This window comes from Cibotium barometz, chromosome 6, assembly GCF_041138505.1.
Source record: "Cibotium barometz isolate CiBa-2024 chromosome 6, ASM4113850v1, whole genome shotgun sequence".
Classification (NCBI taxonomy): domain Eukaryota; kingdom Viridiplantae; phylum Streptophyta; class Polypodiopsida; order Cyatheales; family Cibotiaceae; genus Cibotium; species Cibotium barometz.
In genome coordinates, this window is record NC_141051.1 from 43,793,584 (window position 1) to 43,816,401 (window position 22,818).

The window sequence follows — 22,818 nt, forward strand, 5'->3', positions numbered from 1 at the left end:
TTGCTTAACAACTTGCCAATGCTTTGTACCTGCGCTATGCATAAATCTGCTCAACTGTGAGACTGCATACTGTATATCTGGCCTCTTTTTGCACACATAAAGAAGGGATCCAATAGCCTGCTGATACAAACTAGCATCAAAAGAGTCTCCTACATCTTGAAGACTAAGTCGAGTACCTGTCTCCATAGGTGTAGCTACAAGTTTACATTCTTTAAGATTAAACCTCTTTAATAGCTTCTGTATATATTTAGACTGCAGCATACAAATGCCATCATTGTGTTGCATAAACTGAATCCCCAAATAGTAATGCAAGGGCTCCAAATCTGACATCTGAAACGATGACTGCAAATCAGTCTTAAAGGTTGAAATCTGATCTATATCGGGTCTCGTGAGCAGCATGTCATCAACGTATAGAACGATGACCAAAAATGTGTCCTTACTCCTCTTCACATAGAGGGTACTCTCTGTTGAACTATTGCAAAAATCATTTACAACCAAATATCATTTACTCTTTGTTGAACTATTGCAAAAATCATTTACAACCAAATATGCATGAATCTTCTCATACCATGCTCTAGGAGCTTGCTTAAGGCCATAAAGAGACTTTTTCAACCTGCATACTTTAGACTCTTCTCCTTTCACAACAAAACCACGAGGCTGCAATACATACACCTCCTCATGTAAATCACCATTCAAGAATGCAGTCTTAATATTGATGTACATTCCACCCATGATGTGCTGCCAAAGCAATGAGACACCTAATGGTAGTCATACGAGATGTGGGTGCAAAGGTCTCATGATAATCAATGCCCTTTTTCTGGGCATACCGCTTTGCAACAAGTCTGGCCTTGTAGTAGGCGATCAATGCTACCATCTGCTTTGCATTTTAACTTGTAAACCCACTCAATACCAATGGCCTTCTTGCCATGAGGTAGATCTGTCAAATACCAGGTGTCATTCTTGAGTATAGAGTTATACTCATTCTGCCAATGATCATCATCCTATGCTTCCTCAAAGGAAACAGGTTCCTCCTCATTACATAAAGTAGAAATGAGAACATGATCCACATGAGAATACTCTACATGATGAGAACCTGCATGAGTTTTGGTAGGTAAAGGAGCTGTCAACTTGCTATTCCTCAATGTCTGCACAAGCCATTTTGGCACACGCCTAGATTCTTCTAGGCGTGTCTGCTCTCTCCTCATCCACTACATCCTCAATAATTGTCTCATTAAAACCTGCAAAGGATAAATTTGAGCACTTGGTTGAGCATTCAATTTTGCTCTACATATGGCTGCCCTCCATTAAACAAAGGTAGGAGCGAATCAAACATGTCCTGTGAGCATACATTCTAATGTTTTTTGCATGAAAGCATGGGTTGAACTGAGTTTTCGACAAAAACAACATCTCTACTTACCAAAATCCGCTTTGAGACTGGATGGTAGAGTCTATATTCCTTGCTTTCTAAACTGTATCCCGCAAATATGCATTTAACTGCCTTACCAAGCTTACTGTGTTGTTGCTCAGGCAGCACAAGAGCATAAGCAAGACAACCGAAAACAAGCAAATGAGCCACAAAAGGCTTCCTTCCATGCCAAGTTTCATAAGGAGTTTTAGACTACAAGGCCTTGGTAGGACATTTGTTCAACACATAGTTTATGCACATAGTTGACTCTAACCAAAAACCATGAGGTAAATCTTCGTCTTTCACCATACATCGTGCCATCTCCATGAGAGATCTGTTGTTCCTCACCATTTTGTTGAGGTGTGTATGGCACTCTACATTGATGCCTTATGCCTTTTTTAGCCATATATTCATGAAATTCCTTGGACATATACTCCCCCCCTCGATCTGAACTCGATCTGAACGAAGGGTGCCAACTTTACATTCACATGCATTTTCAGCCATGGATACAAAGTGCCTAAAGCACATAAAAACGTCTGACTTCTACTTTAATGGATACACCCAGCTATATCTAGAGAATCATCAATAAAAGTGACGAAGTAGAGATATCCCAATAGATGGTGTCCTCGTAGGACCACATACATCACTATGTATAAGCTGTAATTTCTTAACAGCTCTCACAGATCCATCCTTTGGAAATGATGCCTGATGCATTTTACTAAGAATACACCCCTCACATACATGTCTAACAGGGGTCTCAAGAGTTGGTAACTCAGACACTATATCATGCCTTTGAAGGCATAACAAACTACCATAATTCAAATGGGCAAATCATGCATGCCATAATACTGCATCACTCATAGCACACGAGTCGTAGAGACTGAGCAAGCATCATGCTGCAAATTCTCAAATACATCCATCTTGTATAGGCCATGAAATAAGATACCTGAGGCAATGACAGAATAACCATCATTTCTATCATGAACTGTATACCTGTCATCCACGAATTTCACCATTAAGCCTGACAAGGCTAAGGCTGAAACTGACAGTAAGTTCTTCTTAATGCCTGGCACATATAAAACTTTAGAAAGAGTAAATGCGCCCCCATTTGTAGTAGTGAGCACAACTCTACCAACTCCTTTGATAGGATATGAGGAACCATTTGCACATGTGACGATTCCTGTACTTGGGAGGATAGATTCCAGATATGAGAACAATTTTTTTGTGAAGTAATGTGCTTACTAGCACCACTGTCAAAGTACTAAGCATCCAATTTTGGCACTGACATGCATGCATCATGAATAGACGGGTCATAACTGTAATGTACAGTCTATTCCCAATCATCTTGAGCAAAACTTGTAGATTCCTTCTTCTTTACACTTGGTGCAAATGCATCAACCCCCACAACCATGCCCGATTCTTTCTTTTTCTCCTTCTCTAGCCTTTTTTTTCACTTATTTATATAGTGCCTTGGTTTCCTAGTAACACTTGCCCTTCTTTTTAGGCTTATCACCTTCTTTCTCTGCATCCTTATCTAAGGATTCTGATTTTGTCTTATAGCCACCATGCGAAGAAGCTTTACCTTTGCCTTTCTAATTGGCAACAAAAGCTTGGTCACCAACTCACATAACAGATCTGTTTTGCCTAGATTGCTCTTCTTGCAAGAGTACTGAGACTAGCTCGTCAAATTCTACTTCAGATGTACCTACAACAGCTGGTTGCACTGGTAGTTGTGAAACAGGGCGAGTTTCACTACCACTGACCACATTCCAAAGGCCTTTAGCAACCAGTACATGCCTCATCATATAGGACCACAATGGGTAGTTAGTCCCATCAAGTTTGTCCTCAGCAGACAACATGTTGAATACATCACTACTACCAACCATGACTGTCTACCAAATGCAAAATCTTTCAACACACTGTAGATGCTGCTGCACACCAAATCTTTGCTGATACACAGCCCAAACACCCAAAATCGAGTAGAACCAATCCAAAATGATGTCTCTCTAAAACGTATGCAGAAACCTTGCAGTGCCCCAAACGCGCCCGAATCGCATCGTGGATCCCGAAAACTCAGTATACTTCGTATAAAACACACTACAATATATACCTTCTTCTCCTAAGAGGATATCTCAATTGGAGACAAAAAAAACAGGGTCGTGGAGGAGGGAGGTAGACTACTAGGTCAAGTGTCAAGGAAGCTAGCTCTGATACCAGTTGTTGGAATTAGGGTTAGGGTTGAAACAATGCACACCCAAAGATAGAGAAGCTTGAGAGCACACAAACTCACTAGATTATATAATGAACAAATGTGTGCCATATACAAAAGATGAGTACACACCCCAAAATGAGTAGATAAAAGGGTGTACATACGCACGGGGGAAAAAACCTCCTAGTGAGGGAAAAAAAGCCCCGACAGTCCTAAGTGTGTTCACACACATCACTACCATATAATGCTACAATAGAACTATAATCTACATAGAACTGTAATTTGAACAATAACTCTGCATATTGATGTTGAATTCTACACTCAAATCTGTAATAAGAAAATTGCAATAACTGTGTAATAAGTCTTCAATTTGTTGACTGCACCAAAATCTACAACATTTGTAGTCTACCTCCAATATCTTTGATAACCAGCACCTTTCTTGATGAATCTTTCACCAAAAACTGCATAGCAACCAAGAATCTCCCCAAAAATACAAAGAGCTCAAAGGATCTTGCAAATGATAGTAGGGAACTAGGGTTTGTGTGAAGATTTGATGAGAATAGATTCTAATTCATGCAAAAACTCTCCAAAATTCAAGAAAATCAAGATTTTCAAGAACATCAAGAAATGCAAGAAAATCAAGAATGATTAACACTAATCATGATTAAGAAAATGCATTTTAAAAAATTAAATTAATAGTAATCTAAAAATGATTATCACTAATTAAAACATTAAGATCTAACCCTAGAGCTCTAATACTAATGAAAGAAAGTAACATCTAGGTTAGACTTGGATTAGCCTAATTATGAAAGAAAGTAACATCTAGGTTAGTGGGTTAGCCTAATTAGCACTAAGGAATAATTAGTCTTATTAGCCTAGATTACAAAAAGCTTGAGAGATTAGCACTAAGGAATATGGAAAGTAAAGTGTAATGATACTCCAAGGTTCAAAAAGGTACAATAGTCCTAGAGCACATGCCTTTTATAGTTCCCAAGGCCCATGTGCCCTAATCCCACATGTAAATGATCCTAAGCCCATGTGCCCAGTTGGGCCCATCCCATGTGATGTGCATCCTAAAACACTTTGTTACACACATGTCTAGATATTGCACTTGCTTTGATAGAGATGGTTCACCCCACAATCTTTACACATGTCTTGATATTACATTTGTTGTACATGTTGATATTGCACTTGTTTTCACTTTTTGGATAGTTAATAAATTGTGATTTCCACCACATCTAAAGTATTCCACCACAAGATCATGTTGAAGCTATAATTTTAGGCTAGTTATGATCACTAACCCCCCATAGTTGCACTTGCAGCATTGTCACTATCTCTTTGGTTATCTTCTTTGTTGCATCTTATGATAACTCCTCCTTCCAATTTGATCTACTTGTAGCCATTGGAGTGTCAAGACTTATGATCAGTGTCTCAATCAATGTCTCATCATATTTGAGCTTGTCTTCCAATATTAAAGGTCTTTGGAAAGTCATCCAATGTGGCCGGTGCTTCTACTTTCTCCATTCTTTATACTTATATCATTGAGTCTTCCAAGAAAGTACATATTAGCTCATTATGTTTGGGTCTTCTTGACATTTTGCTATGAGACTACACACCTTAGTGATGTAATCCTTTACTTTGTCTCTTCTTTGTTCCACCTCATAAAGATGTAGAATGGGTTGATCCTAGAACCGTACAAGCTATAATTATGTGATGCATGTTGTGCATAAGTGCACATAGATTGTCCCGCGTCTTCATGGCTTCTATCACATCCATATACAAGTTTCTCAAAATACCTACTAAAAGTACATCAAGAAAGCTCTTTACATGAATTCACTTATTTTGTTGCACTAAGGAGAACTACTATGGTCTCAAACTACTAGAGGTACTACAACGCATTGTTATGCCCACGTCTTCTTTTTGAACTTTTGTCTTGTTTTTGCTTCAATGAGGATGTTTCCCTGCAAGGAGGTGGTTTTTTCTCCTTTCTATGTTGTAACCTAGTAATTGCACAACATTAGTCATATAATGGAGTGTAATTCTTAATAAGCTTGCTCCAAATTTTTGTTAATTTGATTGTTATAACAAGTGCAAAAATGTCTTTCCTTAGTTTTACAATAACTAACTACGTGTGACTATACTATTGTGGTGCAATTAGACAAGACCTAGGTGTCCCACTAAGTGTTGGGATGACCTATTCCTCCCTCTTATAGGTGTTACTTGAAAGAGATTATCTTCATTGGGATATAAATTCTCCTGTGTGAAGAAGACTTGAATTTTTTGACTGATGCACCCACAAAGGTCATGTCGTAGTTGAGCTCCTTTCTTGCACGTAATGTTGAGCTCCACTCTCACACCTTCCCTTGTAACACATATGGTTGTTTTATAGATCTCTAAGAGCTCTCTCTTGCTCTCCTTTTTGTTTCATAAAAGAATAGTGCTATTTTATTATGAGTTGTGCTATCCCCATTTCTCAAGATGGCTTCCTTCTTTTGTAAAAACACTTCTTTCTTTAGGAAAAAACCCTATCTTTGAAACCGACATATGGAGCCCAAAAAAAGGGGCACAACAACCACCTTTACATGCACAACCCGATGGTAGTACACAACGAACAAGGACAACCACACGTGATGGGTAGCATGCACAGAGGGGACATCATCGAAAAGGGCATGCCCACACTATGCAAGACACCCAAGCACCGCAAGAGGACCACAAGCCAAGAGCCATGTCCCCTCTAGTTAATGAGAAAGGAGGGGGCCAAAGTCTCCTATAATCCCTTCACACTTTGTGGAAAAGACACCATGTGGGATAAAAAAGACTCTTGCACATGATTTCTCCAAAAAAATATTTGTCCCCTCCTAAACTTTAGGCGTAAAAACTACCACTTAACTTGTTCCATGGCATTGAGAAGCCAAAGGTTATTTAGAAATATTCTATGTTGGAATTGTTTGAATTTGTAGAATTATTTGACATTTATGGATTTATGTGATGGATATTTATTTTATGTGCAAGCAAGATTGATCACTTCTAACTTGTCACATGTTTTAAGCTTATATTATGAATGTCAGTGCAAATCAGTGGTAGGGCTAGTGTGTGGGGTGTGCATGGATCCAAAGGGCTTGCATCAACGGATATTTATTGACACGTGGTGTGTGGCAATTATTTACAATCGGTAATGGCATTGATATTTTATGTGCACATTAGTATGCAACATTTTATATACATTAGTTTGATTCCATGGATGAACCTTGGACTGTTCACACTTTTGTATTTAGATTTATGCAAGCCCAAAGTGGAGATACATATTTTTGGCATCATGTATTTTTGGCTCTTTCTTTTTATATAAGGGAAACATATTTAAATACACCATGAAGAGGACATGAGCCACTCTCATGGTGGGGGAGATTTGACCCATTCTTGTGTCGCATGCAAGAGCTTCCATCTATTTTAAGCTTTGTGAGTTCTTCTCATGTTTATTTTTATGAAGAGTCTACCGTGAGCTTCCAGTATTGGTATCAAAGCCATCGTACTCTCGCCACCATTTTCTATGTATAAAAAAAAAGTTTTGTGTTTGGGCACTTAGACGGCCCGGGACATGTGCACAGTACTACAGCGCAAGCACGAAATGTGGCCAACAACACCCATGTGGGTGCATGTCCCAACAAGAGAGAGACACACGCTTGAGCAATCGAACAACAGTCAGACATACACACACGAGCACATCGGTCATATGATTGTGCAAACCAACCAACTCGGCTTTAAAGCAGCCGGATTGACCGGCATAACAACGCCGCCCCGACATCCCCCCTGCTGGAGATAATGCCGACCTCCCCATCGGTTGACGGGAACGGAAGCGAAGAAACACCATCGTCGGTAGCACCCGTGTCTCCTAAGATACAAGAGAAAACGTATGGCCACTTTGCCCTTTGTACCCCTTTTGGTCAACTTGGAAGGCGCTATGTGGGATAATTCGCTGCTGCATGGCAGCTTCTGAGAAGCCGTGGGGAGAAGAGAAGAAGAAGAGAGAAAAGAGAAGAAGGACAGAGAAGAAGAAGAGCGAAAAGAGAGAATACATATATATATATATTGAAGGTGTCTTTTTCAAAGATTTTTCAAACCTTTGTTTTGGACCTCAAATAAGATTTCTTCAAAGGTTTCCCCTGCTATTCAAGGTTACTTTAGAGCCTCTTCTTCAAGCATTTTAAATTTTTAGCATCTACATTTTTAGCCATGGATTTCGATGACGTTACTTAACATCCGACAACCTCGAATGTGTCACCTCTTCTTGCTCCTACTTTGGAGGAGTGCATTCTTTTACTCGAGATGGAACTTGAAGAACAATTTAAACACCAGCGCGTTCAAGAAGTATCTTCTGACATGCCTCTTGAAGATGATCGCTTGAGCAAGATACTCAAGTCTATTTTCGACTCACCAACAGACTCACAAGGAGTCCAAGAGCTTCATTGTGGTGGAACACACTTTGCATGGGTTCTACCAAGCCTTTGACGTGGGATCAATTCCAAGACAAATTTAAATATGCTTTTCTTTCTCCACAATTCCACCTTAACACTCGTCGAGCATGGAGACTTCGCATGACGGATCGCGATACTGTTTCTCACATTTTGGCAATCACTTCTTATGCTTCGTATGCTCGAGGATGTTCTTGAAAAGTCACTCCAACAAAAGTATGAAGATGGCCTTGAGACAACCATTCAAGTGGATGTGAATATGTTCAAGCCAACTTCTCTTGATGATGCAATCTCTCTTGCTCATGATTTCGAGTGTAAGAAAGGTTTGCCTCGTCAATTTCCTGGCAATGGTTAGTATGCTTCTCCACCTAATTGGCAATCTTCTTTCGTGGTGGGGAATCAAAGTTTCAGATCTTCATTTCGACGCCCTCAATTTTATCAATCTCCTTCTCAACAATGGCGTCCATGGAATGGTAATAATGGTAACTTTGGAAATGGTAGTAGTAATACACGCACTTTCTCAAATTTAAATATAAAGAACAATTTTAATGCTACCATCCCAAGCAATGTACCCCCCAGACCAGGTTCTAGTCACACTAGTAATGCACCCACTCCTCGTCCTACCCCTTCCCAACCTCGTCAAAGAGGTAATGTGCCTACATGCTTCAAGTGCCATCGAGTGGGATATTGTCGACAAGTGTACTTCTTGTCCTACTCAAGTAGCCCAACTTCACAATATAGAAGAAAGCACATACGATGATGGTAATGGTGATTCGGCTCCAGATTGGACATAAGATCAACTCAACAATGAAGAAGTGGGTATGCAAAGTGAATCAGGTACTTTGATCACTCCTCACTCTTTGCTTTGTATGAAAAGATTTATTATTGACAAAGATATTACTATTTTGCATAATGATGGTAGTATCCATGATTTTATTTCTGAAAAGGTTGTTCGTATGTTGCATTTAGAGACTCATCCTTCGTGTTATAAGGTTAAATCTACATTTCAAGGCACACGATACACGGGTACTTGTGAAGTCCGTGACCTTGAGATACAAATTGGACCTCATAAACAAAAACGAAACTTTCTCATTGCACCTTTTCATTCTAGTGACATCATCCTTGGTATGCCATTTAGACATGAATTTAATCCACATATTAATTATTCCATGCATACTATGGACTTCACACATAATGATACTCTCATGAAATTAGTTGGGGATCGTTCTCTTGAGATATACCCATTATTATCACATACCCAAGCTAAACGTACACTTAGGAAGCAATCACGTGCATACGTGATTTTAAGTATATGAAAATAATCTCACTCCTTCTCAGCAAGTATTCATGGCTAGGTTCAGGATTGTTTTGCATATGATTTACCCCCTACCTTACCTCTCTCGCGTCCTGAAGACCATACTATAGAGATTATTCCGGGTAGTCAACCACCTCATAAAGCTCCTTATTGTCAAAATCCTCTTCAACAAAAAGAAATAGAACACCAAATTAGAGAATTATTAGACAAGAAACTTATTCGACCTAGTAGTTCTCCTTTTAGTGCTCCTGTTCTTCTTGTTGAAAAGAAGAACAAGACTTACCGAATGTGTATTGATTATAGGGCTCTAAATAAGGACACATTTAAGAATAGATATCCCATCCCTCGTGTTGATGATTTGCTAGACAAGCTTAAAGGTACATCTGTATTTGCTTTAAGAAAGGTATAGTTTTTTGATGGGGTGAAAACTAGCAAAAGTCCTTTGATATACTAAAATATATGTTGACTCATGCCCTATCCTCCAACTCCCAGACTTTACTCGACGATTCTTCCTCGTAGTCTCACTGATGCTAGTGGCTCAAGAATCGGTGCTGTCCTTATGCAGGATGACCATCCTTTGGCTTATGAGAGTAGAAAATTGACACCTTCTGAACTTACGTATAGTACCTATGACAAGGAGTTATTAGCCGTTGTACATACCTTACGCATGTGGAAACATTATCTTATGGGTTCTGAGTTTATGATTAAGATCGACCAACAAAGTATTAGATATCTTCTTAATCAACCTCTTATCTCAGACCGCCACATTAAGTGGGCATCTTTTATCCAAAGTTTTCATCATCTTATCCAGTATCAACGTAGTAAAGAGAATGTAGTGGCTCATGCACTTAGTCATCAACCTCCTATTTCTAATATTTTAGTGCTTGACATTCATTCTTTGCATGATATGCGTGACTCATATGTTACAAATCCTGATTTTTTAATGTTTAGCACAAGTTAGAAACTAATAATTTGTTGCCTATTCATGATTATGCATATAATGATGGTTTCGTTTTCTTTCAAAAGTGTTTATGCATTACACTTCCTTATAGATCTTTTATTCTTGAAGAGATGCATCATCCCCCATATGTTGGTCATCGTGGCATTCTCACCACTCTTTGCACCATAGAAGAATATTTTTATTGGTCACAATTAAAACATGATGTTGCTTCTTTTGTATCAGAATGTGTGACATGTCAATGAGTTAAAAAACGCCAAGGAAAACCGTATGGGCTACTCATGCCTTTACCTATTCCGACGGCACCATGGGAAGAAATTTCTATGGACTTTATAACTGGTTTACCTCTTACATCTTCTTGAAATGATATGATATGGACAATTGTTAATAGGTTTAGTAAACAAGCTTATTTCATTGCATGTCGTAAAACATTGATCGCTTCACATGATGCACAATTGTTTATCAAAATTATTTTCACAAATCATGGTTTACGTAAAATTATTATTTCAGATCGTGATTTTCATTTTTATAATCATTTTTGGATGGCATTGTTTTCAAACTTAGACACTAAGATTAATTTGAGTTATGCATATCATCCCAGAAAGTAATGGACAAAGTGAGGCCACAAACAACACTATTTTGGATCTTTGAAGGTCTTACACTATCTCTTCTCCCACAAATTGGGATTAGCATTTGCATCTTTTGCAATTTACATATAATAACACACCTCATACAGCCACTAGCAAAGCTCCTTTTGATATTGTCTATGGTAAGAAACTACCTACTCCAATTATTAGAATTTCTAATGAAGTTCCAGCAGGCCAATGACTTTGCAGTGACTCATAACCGTATTTTGACCAAAGCTCATGAGTCTATTCTCAAGGCTCAACAAGCTTACACTAGACAGGCTAACAAGCATAGAAGACCAAAGACTTTTGAAGAAAATGATTTAGTTTGGGTTCGCATAGAAAAGCGCGGATTAAAGTCTGTTGAGAAACATCTAGCCATTAAATTATCTCCACGATTTTATGGGCCTTTTAGAATTATTGGTAAGATCAATGACAATGCTTATAGTTTGTCCCTTCCCTGACCATTAGAATATTCATAATTCCTTTCACATTAATCTACTTAGACCTTTCAAAGGTAAACCACATTCTACTCTAGTTTATGATAACCCACCTCTCCTAGATACCGATACAGAAATTTTAGTTCCTGAAGCAATTCTTGATCATGAACAAACTACAACTCGTAATGGCAATGTTTATGTTAGATATTTGGTAAAGTACAAGAATCATCATGTAGAAGAATCTTAGTAGATTCTAGACCATGCCCTTGTTACACACTCTGCCTGATCGACTACTTTCACAAACAGTTGCAATGAATATTACACTTGGTAGTATTGAGACCGGTGTAGTCGTGCAAAGGTCACCGAATTGAGCTATCACATGATTGGCAGTTTATTTTGGTATTTGGCATTGATATGTGTGAAGATCACTGAATTGAGGTATCACACATGGTTTTTTTTGTGTAAAGGTCATCGAATTGAGGAATTGCAGGTTTTGATATTGTGGAATTAGATTTTTTGTGGATATTTTGAAATTGATATTTTCTTTCGTGCAAAGGTCACCGAATTGAGGTATTGCACATAGTTGCTTAAATATGCAAAGGTACCGACTTTGAGGTATTACATGTTTAGCAACTGAGAACAGTTGCTTTTCACCACCGTGAGGAATGTTGGAATTATATGAATTTGTGGAATTATTTGACATTTATGGATTTACGTGATGGATATTTATTTTATGTGCAAGCGAGATTGATCACCTCGAACTTGTCACATATGTTAAGCTTATATTGTGAATGTCAGTGCAGATCAATGGCAGAGCTAGTGTGCGGGGTGTGCATGGATCCAATGGGCTTGCATCGACGGATATTTATTGATGTGTGGTGCATGGGGATTATTTATGATCGACAATGACAGTGATATTTTATGTGCACATTAGTGTGCAATATTTTATATACATTAGTTCGATTCCGTGGATGAACCTTAGAGTGTTCACACTTTTGTATTTGGATTTATGTAAGCCCAAAGTGGAGATATATATTTTTGGTATCATGTATTTTTGGCTCTTTCTTTTTATACAAGGGAAATATATTTAAATACACCATGAAGAGGACGTGAACCACTCTCATGGTGGGGGAGATTTAACCCATTCTTGTGTCACGTGCAAGAGCTTTCATCTATTTTAAGCTTTGTGAGTTCTTCTCATGTTTATTTTTATGAAGGGTCTACCGTGAGCTTCCAATAATCTGGTAAAGGTGGAGTAGGTGCAACCATCTCTGTTTATTCTCTAGGTGGAGGATTATTCCACATATCTTGATTCCCTCCTTGCCTAGGTGGATTTCCTGGGATATTAGCCTCTCAAGGCATTAAAATGGGATAGATACAATAAGGTTCACGCGGATTTCTTCTAGGATGTAGACAGTTGTACATACCATGACCATGTTCATTATAATTCCAACAAACCAACTCTTGTTGTTGTTGCCTAGGTGGCCTTCCTACACCTTGCTGTGGTGCATGAGGCTTAGATCCCACTCCTTGAGCCAAATGGATTGTTAATTCTCGAAGTTGCTGAGTAAGTTGCTCCAAGGTATTGGCATCTTGTGAAGGTTATGCAGGAAGTTGTTTATCTTGAGGAGAAACTCTTGGTATAGGCGCTGCAGCTCTAGTGCATGTCTCTCCAAAATGGATTAAGAGATAAGAACCATGTATGAGAATGCTTTCGCAACACCATTGTGAAAACACTTAGCTTTTCTGCTCGGTGTATGATTCCCAAAGATGGAAAAAGACATCTTCATATTCTCCAAAAAATCTTCCGCATCTTCATTGGGTCTACCATAAAATAATGGTACCCATGGAAAGTAGCCATCTCATGGGTTTGTTGCATAGCCATATCACCGATGAAGAACACCTCAGTGGGGGCACCAAAATGAAGGCATCAAAGGGAAGTAGACCTCTATAGCACCCTCTACTCCCTCATTGAAAGACAACCACCTTGCCAAGATGCACGCATGCTCTCAAAGCAAGAGAAAATCCCAACAATCCATTTGTGCAAAAAAAAAAAGACTAGGAAAAGAAGAGAACCTCTAGAGAAGAGAGAGATGGGGGAATTAGGTTGCTGAGCAAAGAGTTAAAAAAAGGGTCTTAATGTGAAGGATTTCAAAAACACACACCTTGTGTGATCCACACTCTTAGCCTTTTAGAAGAAAAGAACACTCACCCAACATGAAACCCAAAAAATTCTCTCACACTCTCTCTTTAATATAAAAGACCACACTCTCTCTTTAATATAAAAGACCACACTCTCTCTTTAATATAAAAGACTTTCTTTGAACAAAATGTATTTAAGAAAATGACAAGGTATATCTTCTATGAATGAAAAGGTACAAAAGTTGTTTTGAATAGAAAGAAATCAAGAGGAGCCCTCTCCTTCTTCCCTATTATCTACCATGCAACAGATACAAATATGGACTTTCACAACTTGTGAGGTAAACAAGTGCAACAGGACACCCGCATTGGGGCTGCAAAGATTCAACTAGCATTGAAATCTCATCCTTATTGGGATATAAATTCTCCTGTGTGAAGAAGACTTGAATTTTTTGACTAATGCACTTGTAAAGTTCATGTCGTAGTTCAGCTCCTTTCTCGCACGTAATTACGAGCTCCACTCTCACACCTTCCCTTGTAACACACATGGTTGTTTATATAGATCTCTAAGAGCTCTCTCTTCCTCCCCTTTTTGTTTCATAAAAAATGGTGATGTTTTATTATGAGACGTGCTTCCCCTTTTCTCAAGATGGCTTCCTTCTTTTGTAAAAAAAATGCTTCTTTTTTAGGGAAAAAACACTACATTTGAAATTGGCGAATGGAGACCTCTTTCTTTTCCCTCGAAAATGGGGCGTGGTGAGCACCTTTACATGTACAGTCAACGACGACAGCTCACAAGGATGACCACAAGCGATGGGCAGTGCACACAGTGATGTACACCATCGAAAAGGGTGCGCATGCCCACACCATGCAAGGCGCCCAAACACTGGGCGCTCAAGAGGACCACAAGCCAAGAGCCATGCCCTCTCTAGTTGATGAGAAAGGAGGGGACCAAAGTCTCCTATAAGCCCCCTCCACACTTTGTAGAAAAGGCACCATGTGGGATAAAAAACACTCTTGCACATTATTTCTCCAAAAAAATCTTTGTCCCCTACTAAACTTTAGGCCTAAAAACTACCACTAAACTTGTTCCAAGGCTTTGAGAAGCCAGAGATTATTTGGAAATATCCACTACTTATTGCTAATGAATGCATATACCCCACCATGTGTTCCAAATAGCAATTCCTCTCATCCAGCAAGGTCCAAAAAAGGGGGGGGGGAATCTCGATCACTATGTAACCAAATTGGTACTTTGTTGGCCCATTCAAAATACTTGGCTAAATGTACCAAAAATTGATATTTTTTTAATGGCAATTAACTATGCAACCACAAATAGATGGATGCTCATAAATCTCTCACTTATTATTTTTAGGTTCTTTGCTCTAGCCCTAGTGCCTATAACAATGATATGTGCATTTAATCAAGAACGTCTACATGAGGTCTACACCTCAAGATGTGGGTCTCATGGAAGGGACATAAGAAGGTTGCCATGTGAATTTCATCAAACGTCTACACCTCAAGATGTGGTCTCATGGAAGGGACATAAGAAGGTTGCCATGTCAATTTCGATTGCATGCTACATCATCATTATTGCGGGCATATGTGCATCATGTATTTCCATAAGTAACATAATCTTCACCATTAACACCAAAGTCTTTGTCATCAATCTTGAAGCATGCTACATCATCATCATTGCGAGCATATGTGCATCATGTATTTCCATAAGCAACATAATCTTCACCATTAACACCAAAGTCTTTGTCATCAATCTTGAAGCAATCAAGGCAACTATGAAAATGATGAAGAATAATTGTTTTGGAGACTAGTCCCAAGACTAGGATGGTGGGCTCATGCAACTTAGAGAAGAAGAAGCTGAACTCTGTCACACAAGCATGCGAAGAATAACCCCCCCCCACACCCTCCACCAGAGATCTAGTAGTTGTAGGGAGGAGAGTGGCACACATCTTTTACTCTTGGAGATCGAAGTTCATGTCATTCAAGAAATCAGGTTATAGGATTTGACAAGAGCTTAGAATAGGCTAAAAAATCAACAATTGGACATAATGCGTGGGACAATGATGATTCTGTTGAAATTTTAATGTTAAGTTGTAACTACTTGTGGTTATTCTTTATTCAAATTGAATGGTTGTATGCTATAAGGTTGATTTGGGTAGCTACTTGTAAAAGGGTTAAGAACACTTTAGAAGGAGCAAAAAAGGTTATGGAGGGAACTAGGAGATGTGGAATCTTTGTATGCCACATGGTTGGCACAACTAGAGGCCACACGTATTGAAAAGATGCAGTGGAGAAGAGAGCTTGAGCTCTTGCAAGCACACACACACTCACAAAACCCTAAAACAGAACACACAAGGTGAGAGGCTGAAAATCTTCTTCTTCTTCACACAACACTCAACACACCATATACAAAGATAAGAGTACACACATATGAAAAGGTACTCAACCAAATACATACTAGGGTTCTCTATAGTGTGAACCCAACTAAATGAGCTGGCGCTATAACTATGCCAGTCTCTAGAATGGTTGTCACAGTCTGTCATCCCACTAGCCGCATATCACCCATGATCTCACCAACCATGCCAGTGGTGTAAGTGTGGGGCCTATCCCCCAAGCAGGTCATCAGTGTCCACCGCCTCACTAGATGAGCTCGATATCTCAACACTCCCCCTCAAGCTCAACTCCATCTCATGTACACCAAGCAAAGCCCTGAATTTGCGGAGCTTCTTTGTACCCAATGCTGACATAAACAAGGTCAACGTCTCCTACCAAAATCTTCTCTCTGACAAAATGGTAGTGGACCTCTATGTGCTTCGTGCGAGCATGAAAAACTGGGTTCCTGGCTAACTGTATACTACTAATGTTGTCACAGAAAATGACAACTTGTCTATCCACTGATAGACCCAAATCTGCAAGTAGCTTTCTCAACCAAGATACCTCACATGCTGCATGTGAGGTATCATGTGAGGTAGCAGAGGTGCTACCATAGCAGCACCTCTGTACTCGGCCTCTGTAGCAACCGTAGGCTGCTTCTTGCTACTCCAAGTCACATCAGCACTCCCCAAATAAAACATGAAGCAGCTAGTAGATTTTCTATCTGAGATACTACCAGCCCAATCAGCATCTGTGTACCCATGTACACATATCTCTGTCCCAGTTTCATAAAATAGTCCACAATGCAAAGTCACATACCTCAGTATGCATCTCAATGCATCCAAATGCGGCTTGCGACGAGGAACCTGCATAAACTGACTCACCAACCCAACAACATAGCTCAAATCTAGCCTGGTGATCGTCATGTAGATCAAGCTTCCTACTATGCGCCTATACTTAGTAGGATCCTCCAGAATCTCTCCTGAATCTGCACTCAACTTGCCATTCTGATCCAATGGCACTGAGATAGGCTTACAGCCTATCATACCATACTTGGACAACATGTCCAAGCCATACTGTTTGTGTAGCAATCCAATACCATGTGGTGACCTAATCACCTCAATGCCTAAGAAATATCTGAGCTCCCCCAAATCCTTCATCTCAAACTTCTGCCTAAGCAAGATCTTTACATCAAAGATCTCTGCATCATGGTCCCCCATAATGATCACGTCATCTACATAGATGACGTGATCCCCCATAATGATCACGTCATCTCTGCATCATGGTCCCCCATAATGATCACGTCATCTCTGCATCATGGTCCCCCCATAATGATCACGTCATCTACATAGATGACAACAAGCACAACCCCTCTATCACTGTCTCACATACAGCGAGAAATCTGCATTGGCTACATGAAAGCCAATAGTGACAAGATATTCAAAAATCTTGTCAGACCATGCTCTTGGTGCTTGTTTTAAGCCATACAAGGCTTTCTTCAACCTGCAAACATGCTCGGGGTGACTCACATCCTCATAACCAGGTGGCTGCAACATATACACCTCTTCCTGCAAATCCCCATGCAAGAATTCATTCTTTACATCCATCTGATGTAAAGAACCATTGCTTTGATGCAGCCACTGCTATCACAACTCTCATGTTGCCATCTTGGCAACTGGGCTGAAAGTTTCCTCATAATCAATGCCATATGTCTGTGCATATCCTTTGGCACCAATCTAGCCTTGTACCTGCTTATGCTTCCATCACTGTTATGTTTTACTTTGTACACCCACTTACATCCAATGGCTTTCTTGCCTTCAGGCAATTGCACTAAATCCCAAGTCTCATTTCCATATAGTGCATCCATCTCCTCATCCATAGCTTTCTCCCAACACACATTTCCAACAGCCTCATCAATGCATGTGGGCTCTACAACCTATACAACTTTTGCCATGTATGCATAGTGATGTGCCACACAACCATCATAGGTAAACCTTTGCACAGGATTCTTCACTCTCCCAAATCTTTGTAGCTTTGCATTCATGGCTTCCATAGCCTTCTTTACACGAGGTGTTCTCATAGCTGGTATCCCAAGATCCTCATCAAGGCTCATCTCTGAGCCACTAGACTCTCCATCAACATGAGAATGCCCTGCAGAAACGTCAGGCATACTAAGGGGCTCAACCACTTTCTCTTTACCTTTATGTGATATACTAATCACATTTGCAGGACTGGTATTATGACGTAACCTGCCACTCCATGGTCTATCAAAACTGAACCACTAGATGAGGGCTCTCCTGGTCCACTCAATAACTCTGATTGCATATTCTTCTCTCCTATCAATGCTCGCGCAATCTCAGCAATGTGCCTATTTTTCCGCTCAGCAACTCCATTTTGCTGCTGCGGAGTGTATCTGCACCTGAATACCATTCTTCTTCAAAAATTCAGAGAACTCATTGGAGAAGTACTCTCCCCCTCCATTTGACCTTAGGCACTTTACATGTTTCCCTGTTTGCTTTTCAACCACCATAACTTTGAAATTCTGAAAATGAGTGAACACCTCACCCTTCTCCTTCATGAAGTATACCCACACTTTCCTTGTGTCGTCATCAATCAATGTCACATAATACCTACAGCCTCCCATAGACATGGTCTTCGTAGGACCCCATACATCTGAATGCACAACATCTAGTGCATTTCTGGTCACATTTCTGTCACGTGGAAATACATGCTTTGTTTGTTTTCCAAATTGGCATGCTTCACATATTTTCTGCATACCTTCAACTTTAAACTTTGGCAGCCCTGTCACAATTCCTTTAGTCTGCATAGACTTCATTCTGTGCACATTCACATGTCCAATTCTTTTATGCCAAATGTCTGTGTCTGCAACAATTCCTGAACCATTTGCAAACATCGCAGCACTCACTTCAAGCATGTTTACATTCAATGTAAACATTATATGCACATTCACATGTCCAATTCTTTTATGCCAAATGTCTGTGTCTGCAACAATTCTTGAACCATTTGCAAACATCGCAGCACTCACTTCAAGCATGTTTACATTCAATGTAAACATTCTGCCCACTCTGTTACCTTTTGCAACCAACGTGCACTTGTCTTTAAAGTCTTCAACATAACAACCATCAGGATTAAACCGAACCTGCAAACCCTGCTCAATCATCTGGCCAACTGAAACTAGATTCTTTGTTATGTTCGGAACATGAAGTACATCTGCAAGGTACTTCACTTTGCCATCCTGCATAGACAATGACACATCTCCAACATGGGCAATTAGATGAGCACTGTCATCCCTTGTTTCCACAAAACCTGGTCTTTCAAGGTTTTTCATCTCCTTGAACCACTCCCCATGACTTGTCATGTGGTTCGAAGCACTTAAATCAACGTACCATACATCATCTTTATGTGCTACTTCAACATTTTCAGACATGGCATTAACGACATGCTGCATAACAAACAACCTTTCATTATCCTCATTGTTTCTGCTCGAGGATGCATAGTTGTTTTGCTGCAGTTTCCCATTTTGCATGTCAGCATGGTTCTTATAACAATCTGCCTACACATGTCCAGGCTTACCACAATAAAAGCATCCACGTGTATCATTATACCACCTTTGCCAATTTCCATGACCTCTTTGACTCCCATTGCCTCTGAATTGGCCTCGTCCACCTGCGTGTTGTTGTTGTTATGAATTCTGGGACTGTTGTTGTTGCTGCTGCGGGCCATAATTCTGATTACCTATTTGGCCACCTCCTTGGCCGCATCCACGGCCTCCTCTACCTCGTCCTCTTCCTGAACTTGTGTAGAAGTCCCGTTGCTCTGAATTGTTTTTGTTTTGTGAAGACTGTTGGTCTTCACCCAAGCTCTTCTCTTCTATAATCAACATAGACACCAAATCTATGAAATTGGGAATGTTTTTTCGAGTCTGAATAGACGTCTTGAACGCCTTGTATTGTGGCCCGAGACCACATAAACAAACTTCCACCTTATCATCATCATCTACTGAAACACCAATAGATGCAAGGGATTCCACAATACCCATGATCTTCAATGCATAGTCATTCACAGACATACTCTTTTTCTCCACAGTATGAAGTTCATTCTTCAACTGTATCTTTCGTGCCTTGGTATTCGTTTCATAGAGTTTTACCAAGGTGTCCCACGCCTCCTTGGGGGACTTGGCATCCTGTATGTGCCCAATCATGGTGTCCTGTATACTGATAGAGAGCCAATACATAACTTTTCTGGCTCCTTGGTTCCAATCCTTGAAGTCTTTCACATCTACATCAGTCGGATTGATCTCCGGTATCTTCGGTGCCTCTTCATGCTCACCTTCTATGTAGTCCCAATAACCCTTTCCCATCAAGAAATTTGTCAACCTGAACCTCCAAGCATGGAAGTTGTTCTTATCAAGCTTCTCAACAACAATCTGGTTTATGCCATCATTTGACATCTTGCCAGACACACAAATTTACCAGAAAAACAGCACTCTGGTTTTGTCCTACATAAACTGCTGTATTTTCTGCCGCAGTACTGTATTACACTCAAATGTCACAACCAGTGACCTCAATGTGCATACATACACCCAATGGCAACTGTTGACCTCCTTGCAGCACACACAATGTCTGCACAACCAATCTATCTTCCTACAGTTCTTAAAACAGAGTTCTGTAGAGAATCGATGACTTACCTACAGTGCTCGAAATCGTCTGCTTTCCAAAAAATGGAGGTCCTAACGCACCCGAAACGCGTTTTCGACCCGAAAAATATCGTCCAACAGGATAGTATAGTTGCCCTATAGCTTTACTCCCGCGAAGAAAGCTCCTCAATCAGAAATCGTTTGCCAATGCCTCCCGTAGAGCTCCCGACAAGGGTGTATTCGCCAATACAAATAGGGAAGAGTAGTTGAAGCTCTTACCCTCGTACCACTTCCTGTGCTTCTCTTGCTTGCAGCTCAGCCCTTAGCATGAACCAGGCTCTGATACCATGAAAAGAGGCAGGGGAGAAGAGAGCTTGAGATCTTGCAAGCACACACACACTCACAAAACCCTAAAAGAGAACACACAAGGTGAGAGGCTGAAAATCTTCTTCTTCTTCACACAACACTCAACACACCATATACAAAGATAAGAGTACACACATATGAAAAGGTACTCAACCAAGTACATACTAGGGTTCTCTATAGTGTGAACCCAACTAAATGAGCTGGCGCTATAACTATGCCAGTCTCTAGAATGGCTGTCACACAGCCTTTCATCCCACTGGCCGCATATCACCCAGGATGTCACCAACCATGCCAGTGGTGTAAGTGTGGGGCCTATCCCCCAGGCGGGTCATCAGTGTCCACCGCCTCACTAGATGAGCTCGATATCTCAACACGTATTATGTGGTGATGGGTTGCTTAGTGCAACTATATGTTTGGACATCTTGGCTGGGATTAATGAAAATGATCATCATTGCCTTGCTTGATCAGTGTGTTATTCTTTTAATTCTGTGTAAATCAAGCTTTAGGAATCTTACAATCATGAATAACATTGTCAGTTATAATTCACCTTAGGTTAGCAAAAATTTTAAGTAAGGCCATAATTTCTTGTACAATCAAGGTCTCCCATGCTCAAGTGCTCTGTAGGTATCTCAAGCACCTTTCATCCAAAACCTCAAGAGGCAAATAATTCCATAATTCTCCCCATCCTTGCCAACACCTTCATTGCTACTTATTTCTAGCCTTGGGGCTCAGCTTCAAACATTGCTTGAGGCATCATTACTTTATTTGGAGTTGGTGTAGAATGCAAAATTGGTGCTAACAATACTTTGTCGTGTGGAAGCACTTGATGCAAACATGGTAGCCATGATGATTTCCAAAAGGTTCAAGTTTCAAATATGCTTTTAGTGCATGTGAACCACCCCTACCTTAAGCGAGAACTTCCCCCCTTTGTGTGTGGGGACATGTGTGGACCTTAAGCATGTAAACAACCAAACCTGGGAGAAAGGTTACGAGCTCTCTTTCACTTCTCAATATCTAAGAGTCCTTCAAGATTCTAAAATAAACTATTCAACCAACCTTGAATGCATAGTATGAAGACTTTTGGGAAATTTATCTCTATCCAAAGCCACACAAGACGTTTTTTTGCAAAAGATTCATTTCACATGTGTCACTTTCTTCCCTAGGTCACCCTCCCCGTTGAAAAGCATGGCATAAATTTAAGAACTCGTATGTGCATTGGCATGCCATTAGTGTGAGAAATAATACATTATATAAGGTGTCAAAACAATTGAGAATAAGATGTCCATTGGCATGTCATTAGTGTGAGAAATAATACATTATATAAGGTGTCAAAATAATTGAGAATAAGCATGTGCATCTTTTTGCTAAGATGTGCCAATATCAATCTTGGCTTGTTCATCATTTGGCTTAATGGATAAAGCTAAAGCTAAAGGGGTTCTTGAAAAGCTCTAGCTTTTTAAAAAAATAGGAAATGAAACCAACGGCGCTTCGTTAATTTTAGCCTAGAAGGATTTGGTTGGTTCTTATGTGATGGTTTTTATGATAGCCATGGAAATCATAGCAAAGGTGAAATTTGAAAGATTGTATTATTTTATTTAAGAAACTTTAAATACATAGTTTTGCAAAGCTAAGGTCACTATTAAGGCCCCGCTCACACAAGTCCATAGAAAAAGTGAGAGGAATCCTTATATATTCATCGCATTTTTCAAGCTAGCCTAAGAAGTGTATGCCACATCTTCATAAAGGGATCACACACACACGCACACACACACACACACACTTTTTTCTTTAAAGCAATTGCAATTATGCAAGCCATTTGTTGGCCAATGCCGTTAGTGCATATGGA